Source organism: Dipodomys merriami, unplaced genomic scaffold, assembly GCF_024711535.1.
Source record: "Dipodomys merriami isolate MVZ:Mamm:240054 unplaced genomic scaffold, mDipMer1.0.p SCAF_5, whole genome shotgun sequence".
Lineage (NCBI taxonomy): Eukaryota > Metazoa > Chordata > Mammalia > Rodentia > Heteromyidae > Dipodomys > Dipodomys merriami.
The window spans coordinates 4,590,142-4,607,540 of record NW_027206068.1 but is presented as its reverse complement, the minus strand read 5'-3'; positions in this window follow the sequence as shown (position 1 = coordinate 4,607,540).

The window sequence follows — 17,399 nt, the reverse complement described above, 5'->3', positions numbered from 1 at the left end:
ATAAAGATGCCGGTCATGTATGTGTTTCCCAACTAAAAGGTGCTGTTCCCTAAGCATTAACCATAGGGCTATTTAAGTTTAAATTAAATTGAAATTGAATAGGATAGAAACTTCAGTCTCTCAGCTGCACCTATTCAGGCCTTGGCTGCCATGTTGGACTGCATAGATGAGAAATATTTCTTCTCAAGTAGGGTAGTAGGGCTGGGAGTGTCCAGTGGGCACCTGCATTGCTCCTCAGGACTCCAGAGTTTCTTTCCCAGTGTCGACAAGGATGAGGGAGGGAGAGTCAAACATAAATTCTTTCACCAAGTAAATCCATTACAATTACCCTAAAGGCTGCTTCAGCGCTCAAAGGCCATGCAACTTTTCCTTCCTGTGTGTGACCAGGCCCTTCACTGTACCTGAAAGAAAAAAAAATTTCCCCCGAGTTCCTGTGCTTCTTCATAAAGCAATCACACAGATCCCTTTCAAGGTGGTAGCTGGCATGTTCTTTCCCTTCCAGGACAAGGTGCCCCTGGGATGGCTCGGAAAGCCCCCTCCCCAAATTGTCTGAGTCTGAACCCTGGTGCATCCCTGTGACCTCTGGTCCCCTCCCTCCAGCTAGCAACCTGCAAAATAGAAACTGTGGTGAGCAATAGCTGGAGGGAGGGTGGGATTTCCAGCAAATAGAGAAGGGTTCACTCCGCCCTACTGGTCAGTTCTTGCAGGATCATTCCCCCCTCAGGAAAAAAAAAAAAAGAGGAAAAGAAGGCAAATCACTTTCCTCCTGCTTCTGCTTCTCCTAAATAAACTGCTTGCCTAATTTCCTTTGCAGTTAGAGAAATGTTCCTTGTGAAAGCCACAATTTCCACATATTCGCACACTGTGGATCCTGGGCTCCAGGAGCCATTTGCATCGAAACCTTCCCTCTGTCCCAATAGTTTAAGATGTCTTTGCATGCTGGCCTCCAGTGGACCTCAGGGTTAAACAGGAAACTGTTCTCGAGGTCTGAACACTGAGTGTCAGAGAGCACAGCTATGATCACATTAGACAACACAGTCCCTTAAATGGAACAGAGTCCATTTAAGGAATCTGGGGTCCCTCATGTAAAATATAGGAGTTGGAAAAGCCAGAACAGAGTCTGGCACTGATGGCTCACACCTGTAATCCTAGCTACTGAGATCTAAGGATCTCGGTATGAAGCCAGCCTGGTTAGGAAAGATTGTAGGATTTTTATCTCCACTAAACTACCAAAAATGTTGGAAGTGGAGTTTTGGTTCAAGTGGTAGAGGACTAGCTTTGAGTAAAGGGGGAAATCTCTGGGACAGCACCCAGGTCCTGAGTTCAAGCCCTAGGACTGGCATAAGAAAAAGAGATGAAAGAAAAAGAAAGAAAGACAGACAGACAGAGAGAAGAAAGAAAGAAAGAAAGAAAGAAAGAAAGAAAGAAAGAAAGAAAGAAAGAAAGAAAGAAAGAAAGAAAGAAAGAAAGAAAGAAAGAAAGAAAGAAAGAAAGAAAGAAAGAAAGGAAGGAGGAAGGAAGGAGAAAAGAAAGAAAGAAAGAAAGAAAGAAAGAAAGAAAGAAAGAAAGAAAGAAAGAAAGAAAGAAAGAAAGAAAGGAAGGAAGAAAGAAAGGAAGGAAGGAAGGAGAAAGAAAGAAAGAAAGAAAGAAAGAAAGAAAGAAAGAAAGAAAGAAAGAAAGAAAGAAAGAAAGAAAGGAAGAAAGAAAGGAAGGAAGGAAGGAAGGAAGAAAGAAAGAGAGAGAGAGAGAAAGAAAGGAAGGAAGGAAGGAAGGAAGGAAGGAAGGAAGGAAGGAAGGAAGGAAGGAAAGAAGGAAGGAAGGAAGGAAAGGAAAGGAAAGGAGAAGCCAGATCAGGAAAGGAAAGGAAAGGAAAGGAAAGGAGAAGCCAGATCAGTCCTATACTCAGGAATACCTCGTCTCTTCTCTAATGCCAGCCAGTGTTGGAATATCTTGTATCTGTGTGGTTGGCGTATAAGGAGGAATATGGTTAATAACAGCTTCTCTGCTTATTCAATCTAAGAGAAAGAAGATCAATAAGTACTTACAAAATGCTGAACAAGGTAAGCAGTTCATTGTTAAATACTGTTAAGCTTTGTTGTGTGTATAATTCAGCTTTGTGCTGATGACTGATAAATGAACCATACACCAAAAGATAACAGAAATCTGAAAAGCACATTAACTGAAAGAGCTGGCTGCCACCTCCCTCCTGCATCTCCAGGAGAGAAAGATTCACTCCTAAGATATTCTAAACACTTTCCACCCTTGTAGGAAGAAACATCAGGAAAGAGCTTCAGCTGGAATCCTCCAAATAATAAGTTTAGGCCAGCTGAGCATGAGTAGTTCAACCTGAAATCCTAGCTATTCAGGAGGCTGAGATCTGAGGATCACAGTTCGAAGCCAACCTGGGCAGGAAAAATCCATGAGACTGTTATTCCCAATCAACCACCAAAAAGACAGAAGTGGAGCTAGGCTTTAGCAAACAAGCTCAGGGACAACTCTCAGGCCCTAAATTCAAGTCCCAGGACTGGTATTAACAAGCAAAACAAAACAACAACAAAAAAGTATAGGCCAGAGGATTTTTGCAGTCCAATTAATTAAATACAAAGGTGTTTTTCTTGATCTGAGTGTCTTCTATTAAAGAATGAAGAAGCTAAAAAGTGAGCATCTTGGCAAATCAATGAGCTGAACATTTCTAGGTCCTGTGTTGCAATAGTACTATTCTCACGGAGGGCTTTCACAGAGCCTGGGGAAAACCTGGGGGAGGTGTTCCCCCTAGTGGTGAAGAAACACATGGCTAGAGGGAACAGAGTTGTTCTCGCTGCTTCCAGGCAGAAGATTCTAGACCCCAGGCTGGGGAAGAAGAGCTTTATTCCCTCAGGGAAGAGGGAATACTGCTGAGCCCAGGGACAGGAAAGACCTACTCAGCTCATTATCAGGTTAAGGGTAGACATTGAACTGCTGGCCAGGTGCGTGTTTTATCAGTATCCTTTGCTTGTAGCTTAATTGTGAAATTACCCATACAATTATTCTATGACTGTCTTTCACATGACCAACAATGATCATAAGACACTGATATCCATGACTCAAATTCCAGGTGGCAAATCTTAGCTTAGTTGAACTGGGACATGTTATTTATTGTCTTTGAACCACCACTGGTTCATGGTGAAGTTAGCATGATAGCCATTCCTGTCCTAAAGATGACTGAGAAGTTGAAATGTGTTGGACTAGGACTCACAGTGCAGATACACAGAAGGCCCTCAGGAGAGGAAGCTGCCTTCCATGCATCCTTCAGCATCCCATCCTCTTCAACACTCTGTATACCAGTTTCATTTATGATGGTGAAAAGCTAAGAACAACCTTCACAGATGGATAAAAATCGTGGCAGCTGGGCACAGGTAGGTCACACCTCTTATCCTACCTACTTGGGAAGTTGAGATCTGAGGATCATTGTTAGAAACTGGCCTGGAAAGGAAAGTCCATGACATTCTTATCTTTAATTAACCAAAAAAAGCCAGAAATAAGTAGTAGAGCATCAGCCTGGAACAAAAAAATCTAAGTAACAGTGTTCAGTCCCTGAGTTCAAGTCCCAGTACTGGCATACACACATAGAAAAAAAATAGTGGCATATCTGTACCATGTTCATCAAAGAAAAGAAATGGATTCTTTATACATGCAACATCATGAAGAGAAAAATTATCGTGTTCAATTGAAGTCAGACAAAATGTAGTGCATATTGCATGATTTGTTTATATTATATCCTAATAAATGCAGACTAATGCCTACATCCAAGAAACCCAAAACAGCAGTATTACCTGGGATCAAAGGTTGATGCTACTAAAGGACACAAAGAATCTTGAGAAGGTATGATGTGTACTTTATTTTGTGTAATGGTTATTTGAGGTGATGGTTTAACACATTTGTGTTACAAGCTTTCTATTGCACTTTAAAAATACTTAATTTTTAAAAAAGAAAAGTATAAAGAGGAGGTTTATTTTGTCTCATGGTTTCAAAAGTTTAAGATCACCTGGCCCAAGGGAGGGGGTAACAAATTCAACAAGAAATGTACTTACCACCTTACTTATGTGACTGTAACCCCTCTGTATATCACCTTGACATCACCTTGACAAAGGAAAGGGAAGGCAAGGCAAGGCAAGGCAAGGCAAGGGAAGGGAAGGCAAGGGAAGGCAAGGCAAGGCAAGGCAAGGGAAGGGAAGGGAAGGGAAGGCAAGGCAAGGCAAGGCAAGGCAAGGCAAGGCAAGGGAAGAGAAGGAAAGGGAAAGAAGGGAAGGGAAGGGAAAGGAAGGGAAGGGAAGGGAAGGGAAGGGAAGGGAAGGGAAGGGAAGGGAAGGGAAGGGAAGGGAAGGGAAGGGAAGGGAAGGGAGGGGAAGGGAAGGGAAGATCACCCTGCTTATAGCTCTAGGCCTGTGGTGAAGCAGTACATCATCTCTGGCTCTCACTGGCTCTTTCATGGATGTTCTCTTATCCCATCTACCAGTAAGAGTGTAAGCCAGCACTCTGGCTCACTCTCATTGGCTCTCTCATGGATGCTCTCTCACCACATACTGCCATCCACCAATGACAGAGCAAGTTAGCACTCTGGTTCACTCTTATTGGCATTCTCCAGAATACTCTCACCACATGCTGTATTCCACCAGTGAAACTGCAGTTGGAAAGCCCTAGCCAGATGTTGGGATTCCCAGCCTTCAAAACTGTGAGTATGTACTGACTATCTACAGCATTCTGTTGTCATAGAAAGCCAACTACAAACCATTTCAAAGTTTCGATACACTCTGTGAAGCCCTAATAAGTTAGGCAGCTCATGTGGACTCATAGTTACTGTGATGTACAGGTCAGACCAATTCTAGAACAGCCTTTTATCATTTTATCTCCTTAATTATTGTTATGGCTCACCTCAGACTTTACAAGGTGACTTGTGAACTTGTATATTTTGTCCAATAAACACAGACTGATGTCTCTATGAGACATTGTTGTTATAGGAGTCATGGGCAATTGGGGGAGTTTCTAGGTTCAAATTGATCAGGTAGGAGAATGCTCCAGTAACTACATTTGGAATGGATGCTGACATTTCCCTAAAATATATTTCCTTTTGTGGGTGGGAGAGGAGCAGAGCAGATGTGTTTGGGTAGTTTGTATGCACATCTTTTCCCTGCCCCAAGTGTACAAGCCCTCTAAATAAAGAACACACAGGCCTACTCTGGTCTTCAGTAAGTCATATACTTGACATGTGCAGAACATACATTCCTTCCATGATGGTCAAATTTCTCATCCTAGCCAGGTGCCAGTGGCTCATACCTGTAATCCTAAATACTCAGAAGGCTGAGATCTGAGGATCGTGGTTCAAAGCTAGCCTGGGCAGAAAAGTCCCCGTGAGACTCTTATCTCCAATTAACCACCAGAAAGTGGCACTGTGGCTCAAAGCGATAGTGTGCTAGCCTACCACTTAGGGACAGCACTTGGGCACTGAGTTCAAGCCCCACAACCAACAAAATTTTTTTTTTCTCAAAGGTTCCACACACAGGCCAAAATCTTATCAAGTTCAAGTAGGCCAGCTCTTGGGGCCTGAAGCCAAGGAGACAAATTATCTGCCTCCACTACAATTGTCTACAATGGTAGAGCATTCAGAGAGGAGCAGCCCTATACATTCTTGTTCAAAAAGCAGAAACACTGGAAGTACACAGAAGTCACTCATCCTTGCAGTTTTGAGAGTATGACAGAGACTTTTCTGCAATTCTTGGCTTTGCCATCTGTGTTCTTCATTCTACTCTCTGAACCATATATCTGTTTTCATGAGAAGTTGTTTCCTGCCAGTATAACTGAGGAATGTTGTCACCCTGTGTTGAGAACCTCTGGCTTAACATAAATCATGATTCTATGTAATAGGAAGGAAGGAAGGAAGGAAGGAAGGAAGGAAAGAAGGAAGGAAGGAAGGAAGGAAAAGGGAGAAAAAATTGGGGATTGTCACAGCCATCTTCTGTTTTATTTTCTGTTCCTGTCAGAATTTTTTTTCTTAAATATTCCATGTCCCTTCTGTGGATTTCTGTGTGTTTATGCTATTGGATCCATGGATGAGACTTTTGGGGATACGTCCCTTTCCACTTAGGTCCTCTGTGGAATGATTGACCTTAGCCTCCCAGAGGCCCTCTGGTTCATGCAGAAGGTCTGGGAAGCACAAAGGAGTGTTCTGGCTGAATACCAGTCCTGCTTAAGTTTTGCAGAGTGTGCAGTTGCACACTGATTCCCCTGGAGCATGGTTTCCTGACAACTTATCTCTTAATTTTAGCATCTCTGCCATTTGGAGAGGCTGGACTTTTTTAACACCATCCAGTCCTACTTCTGTTGTGTGTTAAATTTCTTCTTTCTCTTCTTGCATTTTTACTATTAGTAACAATAAGACACAAGGCTGCACCTTTCACATTTGGCCTAGGAATCCATTTAAGGAATGAAAAAAAATATTATGTACAAGTTCTAATCCTAAATAGACTTCAAGAGAGAATTCTACTCAGCTATCTGTTATTAGATTTTAAAAACATTCATCTTCTTTTGCTTTCCAGTAGTATGTTTTGGGGAGACCTCCGTGGCTCATAACTAATACCAGTCTGTTGTAGGTTTGTTGTACTTCAAAATGCTTCCAGCCTCCCACCACCATGGCCTGCTTTCTAAGCTTCTCCACTATTTGTGGGTATTTGTGACAACTACCATCTGCTTCCAGGTACCGAAGTCTGGTAGTTATAGAGTGCTACAAAACACATTTCCGCAAACTTAGCAACTTCAAAATACCACTGGCCTTTTCAGCAGGAGTCCAGATCTAGTGGATGGGGGACCTTTGTTTCAGGGCCTCACAAGAGGTAATCCAGGTTTCACCCAGTCTGCAGTCTCTTTTTGGATGATCACCTGGAAAAGACTCTGTTGCCAGCTCACTCTGGCAATGGCAGAATCAGCTTCCTGTGATTACACAGCTGAAAGCTTCAGGGTTTTGCTGCCTGTTGACTGAATGAAGCTTCTGGAACCTCATGAATAGTTCACAGTGTGACAGTGTCTTCAGGATCCATTATCCAGAAGAGTGATTGCCCATCACTCTGGCCACATTCTTTTGGCCAGAAGCAATTCATACTATACACCCATGTTCAAAAACAGGTGTGAACACCAGCAGGCAGGGACTAAGGAGGTGTCCATCACTAACATCATCAGGAATGTGTGTGTGTGAGTGAGTACTGGGGCTTGAACTCAGGGGCTCCTGTTTTTGCTTGGATTTAAAGCTGGCATCCTACCTTGAGCCACAATAACTTGGTGATATGAGTCTCATGGACTTTTCTCCCTGGGCTGGCTTTGAAATTCAATCCTCAGATTTCAGCCTCCTTGAATAGTCAGGATTACAGATGTTGAGTCACCAATGCCCAGCAGAAGTATCTTTAAATATTAGGAGGTTGTTCAGGATGACAGAATGAAATTCCTTACAATCAAAATGTTTCTTTGAAAGTCAAATCTTGCTATTTGTAACAAACATTGTCAATTGGTTTCTGTAAGGCTGGTAGGTTTACTTGAGAAATGAAAAAATATTTGCCTGAGTTGACATAATTCATTCGTCAGCATCTCCTGTAAAGATGGAGTTCCCTGGTGAAGATGGCTAATCTACCTTACAGGTCAGCAACAACAGGGAATCGCTTTGCAAGTGATGCTCACTTTATCTCCTAAATGCCAAAGAAGGGTACTCGAGTTGAGATAAGAAAGTCAAGGAAGTGGCACTGTAGCTCAAGTGGTAGAGTGCTCACCTTGAGCTGAAGAGCTAAGGGACAGCGCCCAGGCCCAGAGTTCAAGCCCCACGACCGAAAAAAAAAAGTCAATTGTTTTTACTGTTTTACCAAGGGTTTCTGAAATAGAGCTGGAACTGAAAGAAATCTGGAAGTGTATTGTGCATAAAACATTAAGGCTAGAGGAGGCAACAATGCTTAATAAGAAATGTACTTGTTATCTTGCCAATGTAATTGTAACTCCTCTGTACAGTATTTTCACAATTAAAAAAAAAAACATTAAGGCTGACAAAAACACTGCCAGGATGCTTTTTGAAACCCTAGTACTAGCACAAAAGATAAAAAAAAAAACCAGATGCAAGAGAGTATAAAGATAAGGGCTATGAGGGGCACACCATCTCTAGCTGAAAAGAGATTATGTTCTAAATGTAAAGCAAAACACAGATTTGAAGATGTGACTTAGAAAAATCTACTTCTAGGGTGGTTACTGCTTCACTTGCAATAAAACTTTCCACTGAGAGCTGGCTGCCAAGCACTCACACCTATCATCCTAGCTATCTCAGAGGCTGAGAGCTAAAGATCTTGGTTTGAAACCAGCCCGAGAGAAAAGCCATGCAACTCTTATCTCCAATTAACCAGCAAAAAGCTGAAGGTGTAGCTCCAGTGGTAGCCTTGAGCCACTAGCCTTGAGCAAAACAAACAAACAAGCAACCTCAAGGACAGGCCCCAGGCCCTGAGTTCAAACCTAAATACTGACACAAAAACAAACAAAACACTTTCATGTCCTTGTCTAAGATGGTCCACATCTAATGTCTAGCCTGATGCATATTAAACAATATTACATCATAGAATGGTTTCCAAAATGTTATTAAACTGTATACTTTAAAATATTGTTCTAATTTTTCTAATGACATCTTTTCCTCTCTTGCAATTAGTCAGGTCTTCTCAAACTCGCATGCATGCAAACTACTAATATTAACGTGTAGCTTCATAATTCAGTGGGTCTCAATTGCTGAAGCAGAAACAAAGATCTCCATTTTGTCAGAGTTTTCAGTTGCTCTTGTAAGAATTTCCTAAACACTGATCACTCTTGTCCTCTCCAGTACTCAGTCAGATCTTGGAGGACTAAGCTGAGAAAATCATGGTTCATCCATTCAGTGGGATGCAGTAATGCTTAGAATCTTCAGGGGACTGGTTCTAGAAGCATAATAGATGCCAAAATCCAGATACTGAAACCCCATCCATAAAAGTGTTCTATGCCTGCAGCACCTACATAATAGTCTTGTACACATTGAATCATCCCTAAATTATTTATAATATCTAACACCATGTAAATGCTATCTACTTGTTTAGGAAATAATCTGTACATGTTCCAAACTAATCCAAGTTTTTGGTTCAAATCTTTTAATATGTGATTAAGCCCATAGATGTTATCTAAGATAGAGGGCCACATCTATATAATCTTAAATCTGTGTGTGTGTGTGTGTGTGTGTGTATTGGTCCTGGGTCTTGACCTCAGGGCCTAGGCATTGTCTCTGAGATTTTTTGCTGAAGACTACTATTCTACCACTCGAGCCACAGCTCCACTTCTGGCTTTTTTTTTTTGAGGAATAAGAGTCTCACAGACTTTCCTGTCCTGGCTGGCTTTGAACTGTGATCATCAGATCCCAGGCTCCTTAGAAATTAGGATTACAAGTGTGAGCCCCCAGCACCCAGTTTAAGTCATCTTCTAAGAAGTGGTTCTTCATACAGTGTATTGTTTTAATGATAACTGTTGTCTATAATTCTAGTCAAATAAAATGTACTATATTTCATATTTGTGCATACAGAGAGAATAATCTGGAGAAAAACTATGCCAAAATGTTGAGATGTAGAATTTTGTTTTTGCCTTTTCCAAATTTTATTCAATTAGTATATATTATGGTTAAATTCTTTCAATTAGTATATATTATTAAATTTAGTATATGCCTTAGAATATTTTGGGGCAGTACAGGGATTTGAACGAAGAGATTTTTGTTTTGTTTTTTGTTCAAGACCAAGACTTGAACCTGGTATCTGAAGCTTTCACTCATTGGCTGGTGCTCTACTAGCCAAAACCCCTAAACTCAGGGTCCTGCACTTACCAGGCAAGCACTCTACCATGTGAGCCATACCCTCAGTCCCTTTTGCTTTCATTGTTATTCAAATAGCATCTCACATACATGCTCAGGGCTAATCTGTACCATGATCCTTCTAACCAGCTAGAATGACAGGTACACCTGGCTTTTTACTAGTTGAGATGGCTCATGTACTTTGAACCCAGCCGGGCCTCAGGATGCAATCCTATGATTACAGGTCATGCCTGGTTCTACAAATAATCTTTTGTTTTGGTCGGTATTGGGCTTTGAACTCAGATCTTCATGCTTTCTAGGGAGGTGCTCTACTGCTTCAGCTCGGCCATCAGCTCCTTGTTGATCTGATTAATTTTGAGATAACACCTTTCTTTTTTTAACTGAGGAAGGCTTGGACTGTGATCCTCTTCTATATGCTTCCTGCTGTAGATAGAATGACAGCCCCATGTACCACATCCAGCTTTTCCCATTAATGAGGTCTTAATAACTTTTTTTGTTTGGGCTAACCTGGAACTCTGTCCCTTCCCAATCTCTGACTCCTAGGAACTAGAATTACTGGTATGAATACCCAGAACTATGCCCTTAAAACAATTTTTGAAACTTAAGATTGTAGTATTAGAAGTGGGAAAAACTGTGGTGGGAACTTACTGAAGAGTCAGAAAGAAGCATTTAATTTATAGTTTCAAGGTGAGAATTTTTTTTTAATTGTCAAGATGATGTACAAAGGGGTTTCAGTTACATAAGAAATGAGTAACTTAAAAAATTAAATCCCCCAAAAACAAATCTTCAAAGAAACAACTGCCCAATAAATAAGTGGAAATAAGTGGGGTAAAGACTTAAAGAGAAACTTCTCTGAAGAGGAAAGAAGGATGGCCAATAGACACATGAAGAAATGCTCAACCTCTCTAGCCATAAAAGAAATGCAAATCAAAACAACATTGAGATACCACCTCACCCCAGTTAGAATGGCTATAATCAAGAACTCTAATAACAACAGATGCTGGAGGGGATGTGGACAGAAGGGAACCCTACTGCATTGTTGGTAGGAATGTAAACTTGTTCAACCACTTTGGAAAGTAGTATGGAGGTTTCTCAAAGGAGTCCACATAGGGGCTGGGAAGTTGGCTCAGTGGTAGAGCGCTTTCCTTGCATGCCTGAAGCCCTGGGTTCGATTCCTCAGCACCACATAACCAAAAAGAAAAAAGCCGGAAGTGGTGCTGTGGCTAAAGTGGTGGAGCACTAGCCTTGAGCTGAAGAGCTGAGGGACAGCGCCCAGGCCCAGAGTTCAGGCCCCACGACTGGACCAAAAAAAAAGAGTCCACATAGAGCTCCCCTATAACCCAGCAATCCCACTTTTGGGCATTTACCCAAACGATCACAAACAAGACCATACTAAAGCTACCAGCACAACTATGTTTATTGCAGCATTATTTACCATAGCTAACATATGGAACCAACCCAGATGCCCCTCAGTAGATGAATGGATCAAGAAAATGTGCTATATATACACAATGGAATTCTATGCCTCCATCAGAAAGAATGACATTACTCCATTTGTTAGGAAATGGAAAGACTTGGAAAAAATTATATTAAGTGAAGTAAGCCAGGCCCAAACAAGCATAGGTCCCATGGTTTCCTTTATTTGCAAGAACTAGTATATGTCTGAGTCAAGCAGAAAAGGTCAGATAAGTTAATGTTAGGGGAATGAACCCCAAGATAGGTATTCAAATGTTTTTTTTTCTTTCTTGCTATTGTTTCTAATGTATTTATAAGATATTTCTTTGTTGCTTTGTACATCCCTCCCCCACAGTATAACCCCTGCTTTCACAGTATTTGATGTAGGTATAATTTGTGGAGGGGAAGGGAAAAAACAAATCGTTTAACTAGAGATACAGGTGGACCCATTGCAACAATGAGATGTACAAGAAGTTAGGTCGAAAAACGAACTTTACAACTTTGGGAGAGGAGGGGGGAAGGGAGGAGTATGGGAAGAGATGGGAAGGGGAAATAAAGAGGAGGCAACAATGCTTGATAAGAAATGTACTCGTTATCTTGCCCATGTAATTGTAACGCCTCTGTACGGTATTCTCACGATAAAAAAAATTAATTAAAAAAAGAAATGAGTAATTTCTTGTTAATCAAGGTAAGAATTTTGCAAATATCAATTTTAAGTATTTGTCACTTTCAAAAAAGACATTAAGTCCTCCTAGTTCATTAACCATGTAGTAATTGAAAAGCTTCAAATAATACTTTAACAAAAATTGCAGAGTGGAAGAAAATTAGAAATGGTTTCACATACATTAATATATATCCATTACCTTCAAATTCTTCATTCAGAGTAACCTTTAAGAGAGAGAATATTATTTTCAATAAGTAATAAAATACAGGAATATTTAAAAAGGGAGAGTATACTTGGAATGTGGCTTAGTGGTAGAGTCCTTGCCTAGCATGCATGAAGCCCTAGGTTCCATTCCTCAGTACCACTTAAACAGAAAAAGCCAAAAGTGGCCCTGTGGCTCAAGTGGTAGATCACTAACCTTGAGCAAAAGAAGCCCAGGGACAGAACCCAGGCCTTGAGTTCATGCCCTAGGACTGGCAAAAGAGAGAGAGAGAGAGAGAGAGAGAGAGAGAGAGAGAGAGAGAGAGAGAGAGAGAGAGAGAGAGAGAGAGAGAGAGAGAGAGAGAGAGAGAGAGAGAGAGAGAGAGAGAGAGAGAGAGAGAGAGAGAGAGAGAGAGAGAGAGAGAGAGAGAGAGAGAGAGAGAGAGAGAGAGAGAGAGAGAGAGAATACATTGTTAAATTCTAGTACCTCTCAGAGCCAGTTTAAATTGAGTTTTTAAAATTCTAGGCCTAGGGCTGGGAAGGTAGCTCAGTGGTAGAGCACTTGCTTTGCATGCTCAAGGCCCTGGGTTCAATTCCTCAGCACCACATAAGCAAAAAGAAAAAAGCCGGAAGTGGCGCTGTGGCTCAAGTTGTAGAGCGCTAGCCTTGAGCTGAAGAGCTGAGGGACAGCGCCCAGGCCCAGAGTTCAGGCCCCACGACTAGACCAAAAAAAAAATAAAAATAAAAACAAAATAAAAAATAAATAAAATTCTAGGCCTATAAGTATTTTTATTGGTACCTAAGAAAATATGGGTGTGCTTTTCCATATGCAAATTCAGTTTTATTCATTTAATACATTTACTTCTATTTAAAGATGGAAACTAATTTTCTAGGACCTTTTTTTTTTCTTTTTGCCAGTTATGGGGTTTGAACTCAGGACCTGGGTGCTGTCTGTGAGCTCTTTTACTCAGTTAGTGCTCTGTAACTTGAGCTACAGCTCCACTTCTGACTTTTTTTTGGGGGGGGAGTAGTTAATTGGGGGTAGAATCCTACAGACTGTTTTTTGCCAGGACTGGCTTTGAGGCTTGATCCTCAGATCCCAGCTTCCTGAGTAGCTAGGCTTACAGGCGTGAGCCACCATGCCTAGAACCTCTTTTATCCTAAGCAGATGGAACCATTTACCAAGTTTCCAAGGAACTTGCTAGAAAAAAAAAAAAGCCTATTTTCTTTAGAACATTATAAAGTACCTATGCTTTACATAAATCAGCACCTTTCATATGATGATGGAAAGTCTCTTGAATTCTCCATTTCTGAGAATCAGTATATATGGCTTGATTCCTAAATTTGGGCCCAGTTTTGCTTTCTACTTCTTATCTATTGCATAAGCTACAAGAAGTCAAGTCTTCTTAATAATACTACTTAATACCAAAATTTACCAAATTGGGAGTTTTCACAGCCTTTACAGAGAACCTGAGCTGGGCTAATACCAGTAGTTTCTTTGGCTGGCAACCATGCCAGACAGAACCATCTAGTCACCCTAACTTCTTTTTTTGCTGAGATAATTTACTTGAGTCTACTATAAAAACAGACTCACTTGGTCAGAAGGGAATTTGAACTCCACTCATCAGTGAGCAACTTGACTGCTTAAGCAAGATCTGACATAGCACAGCTGATTATTCCATGAAAATGCAAGAAGGGGTACAAAGTCTTTGAAATTAATTATACACTGGACTAAGTTGAGGAAAAACTTTTTCATTTCTCTACGTACAATTTTGGAGGAGCTAGTATGTGCATTTCCCACTCTAATTTAGAGCAGCTGAGAAGAATAAATAATGAAGTACTCACGGATTTATTTTGCAACTACTAAGCTTATCCATTAAAGCAGATTTATCTGCACCATTTCCCTTAAATTGCAATCATGCCCTCGTTTTACAGCAATTTTCTATATTTTTGTGAAATTATGTTTCTGGAAGCTTATCATATATTGGGGGTTGCATTGTTCCACTGGGTCAGAAACGTGCATACAGCCAGGATATTTCTCCCAGATGTGAGAAGGTAAGTATTATCAGCACCCAAACTCTGATGAAATAGAATTTATCCACTTCCGTAGTCACAAATGTAATGTTATGCATATACATCGTTTGCTCAAAGATTCCTTTGTAAAATGAGTTTTGAGCAGTTTCTTAAAATACAGATGAAATTCATATTTGCCTCACAGCTACATTTTAAAGCAATTTTGAATAGCTTTGCTCAATTTGGAATTGGATGAATGAATATACACTTCTTATTCTGATTCAGACAGGTTTACTTCTAAATACAATTTTCTACATGTGCAAAAACATGGACACTTTTAACCTGATTTCCCAAGATTCGTTTTCTGTTTGGCCATCATCTTTCCATCCCTGTTTTCTGTATGCAGTGTATAATATCTTCTAAGAAGAATTTATAATGGAGGCTTTCAATTCTTACTTCAGCCTCTTCCATTACCCGCTAACAAGTTTAATGAGTTCATTAAAAAATACTGTTGGACTATACATTACATATACTATATATAATTATACATTATACAAGCTTTTGTCAATACTTGCTAAGCACTTTTATTGAGTGCTAATTACAAAAAACACATTGTTGTAAATAATTGTAAGAATCCTATTGTGTATCTAAAGGCAAAAATGGAGATTCCCCTCCCTTACCAACTTATCCTAGGTATACCACTTTGGAGCATCTTCACATTGTAAAACTCTACATAGGAATTTGTAAAAGTAAAAGATAAATAATTACACTTGGACATTTAAAGGGCAGTCTAAACATTCACACAGTGAAAACAAAGGAGGATATGCTTAGGAGAGGATCACAAGGGCTCAGTAGCTATGTGAATTTGATTAGATAAATGATCCTGATCAAAAAGAACTCCAGAAAACAAAAATGAGGTTTTTATTATACTGTTTGTGATGTTTTTTCTTTCCTTTTTTCTTTGGTTTATTCCCTTCTGTCACTTTTTTTATTTCTGTACTCTTTGGTGGGACAAAGGGTGAACCAATTCAGCCATGAAACACACTAGACATTATGTTGGAAATGAACTTTACAACTGGGGGTGGGGAGAGGCCGGGAGGGGAAAAACTGAGAGAATGAGGGAGGGGGTGATACTGTTCAAAAGGAAATATACTCATTACCTGACTTATGTAACTGTTACCCCTCTGTATATTACCTTTACAATAAAAATTTTAAAATAAAAAAGAAAAGCATGAATATGATGCCATATAGAAATTATATTAGCCAGGTGACAACAGCTTATGCCTGTAACCCTAGCTGAGTAGCTATGGGTCTGAGATCTGAGAATCACAGTTCAAAGCCAGGCCAGACAAAAAAGTTCATAAGACTTACCTCCAATTAACCAGCAAAAAGCTGGAAGTAGAGTTGTGGCTTATGTGATGAGTGCAAGCCTTCAGTCAAAAAGCTAAGGGAGAATACCCAGCCCGAGTTCAAGCCCTGGTACCAACACTCAAAAACTTAACTATTCTCTATGGAGATTTGTTACCTATTAAAAGGTTTCAATGAACTGATTTATTCAGTACAGATTTTTGGTAGAATCATTTTGTAGATATTACTAAACTGTGTTCCAAAAAACACTAGATTGCCAGGCACCGGTGGCTCATGCCTGTAATCCTAGCTACTCAGGAGGCTGAGATCTGAGGATTGTGGTTCAAAGCCAGCCCAGGCAGGAAAAGTCCATGAGATCTTATCTCCAATAAGCCACTAGAAAACCAGAAGTGGCGCTGTGACTCAAGTGGTAGAGCACTGGCCTTGAGCTGAAGAGCTGAAGGACAGCGCCCAAACCCAGAGTTCAAGCCCCATGACCGACTAAAAAAAAAAAAGACTAGATCTTTTTCCACAACTGGGTATACCAGTCCTCTTTCCTGCAAACCTTTACCAACACTATTTTTAATTATTTTGTTAATATTTTAATAATTTATAAATGTTGTGCTTTATATTTTCATGATTCTACTTTAATGTGCAAGCTCATGACTAGTATGAAAAGAATTCTTCAAAAAGAACAGGTCAAAAAGAGTAATCACTATTTTGCTGTCTTAGTACCTTCCTGTTTTGTTGGGAAGTTTTTTTTTGGGGGGGAGCAACATTTTGTCTTGATTTTATAAAGCAAGTATAATTGCACTTTGCTATTTTACCCATTTACAAAATTCTAATATTCAGAGCTCTTATTCTATTACTTAACATTTACTGTGAAAATGAAAATGTTTGAACTATTACTTAACAGCTTAATGTCTCTGTCTAGATTTTATTCATTTTTCTGCTCTGTTGAAAGCAGTTCCTCTTTTATTGAACTGACCTTTTTTTTTTTTCCTTTCATGATGTGGAAGTTTTGTATCCCATTTCTGAAATGTCCTATTTCTATTTTATCAGCATTCACATCTAAATTGTGAAAATATTTAAGCATGCATGTGTAAATGTAGTTTTGTTTTGCTCTTAAATATATACATACTTAGATAATACATGTATATATTTAATTAGATGAATAATCAAATCTCATGAACCATTTGAAACAACTGGTGATAGTTTAATAGTGAGATGTCTGCCTTCAGTATTAAATAGGACACACAAACAAGGTATACAGGAACTTAAAATGCAGTGTCAAATACATAGTTTTGATTTAAATTTCAATACCAAATTACTTTAGGGCCATCTTTCAATAAAAATTTATATTAATAATAAAACACTTTCAACATTTTTATATAGCTTCCTTTTCCTTGCTGTATTTAGTACTATATTATATATATATTAAATATGTAGTATTCTGAATTGTTAATGTTTTTTAACCTTTCCCTCCAAAGACAATCTCTTTACCAAATCCACACACAATTTCAGAAGACGTGAGACTACAGCAAAATGTCTAAGGATGAAGGCTCAGAGCTTAAAGACTAGCATCCAACTCTGCAGACAAGACTTGAGTCATCCTAAGAGCAGCAGGCTTTCTATGCAACCCAGAAACAAGATTTTCAATCTGCACCTTAAAGGTACAGAAACAAAGTGGTCTTCCACTCAAAAGGCCACTTGCAAATGCACAGCACAGTGCAGGGAAACCACCTCACTTCCTCACAACATTCTAGAGCAGCCCTGTCCAATATGGTGAACTCAAGTCTCACTGCACCAAGATTTACTTGAAATGTGACAAGTTTAGAA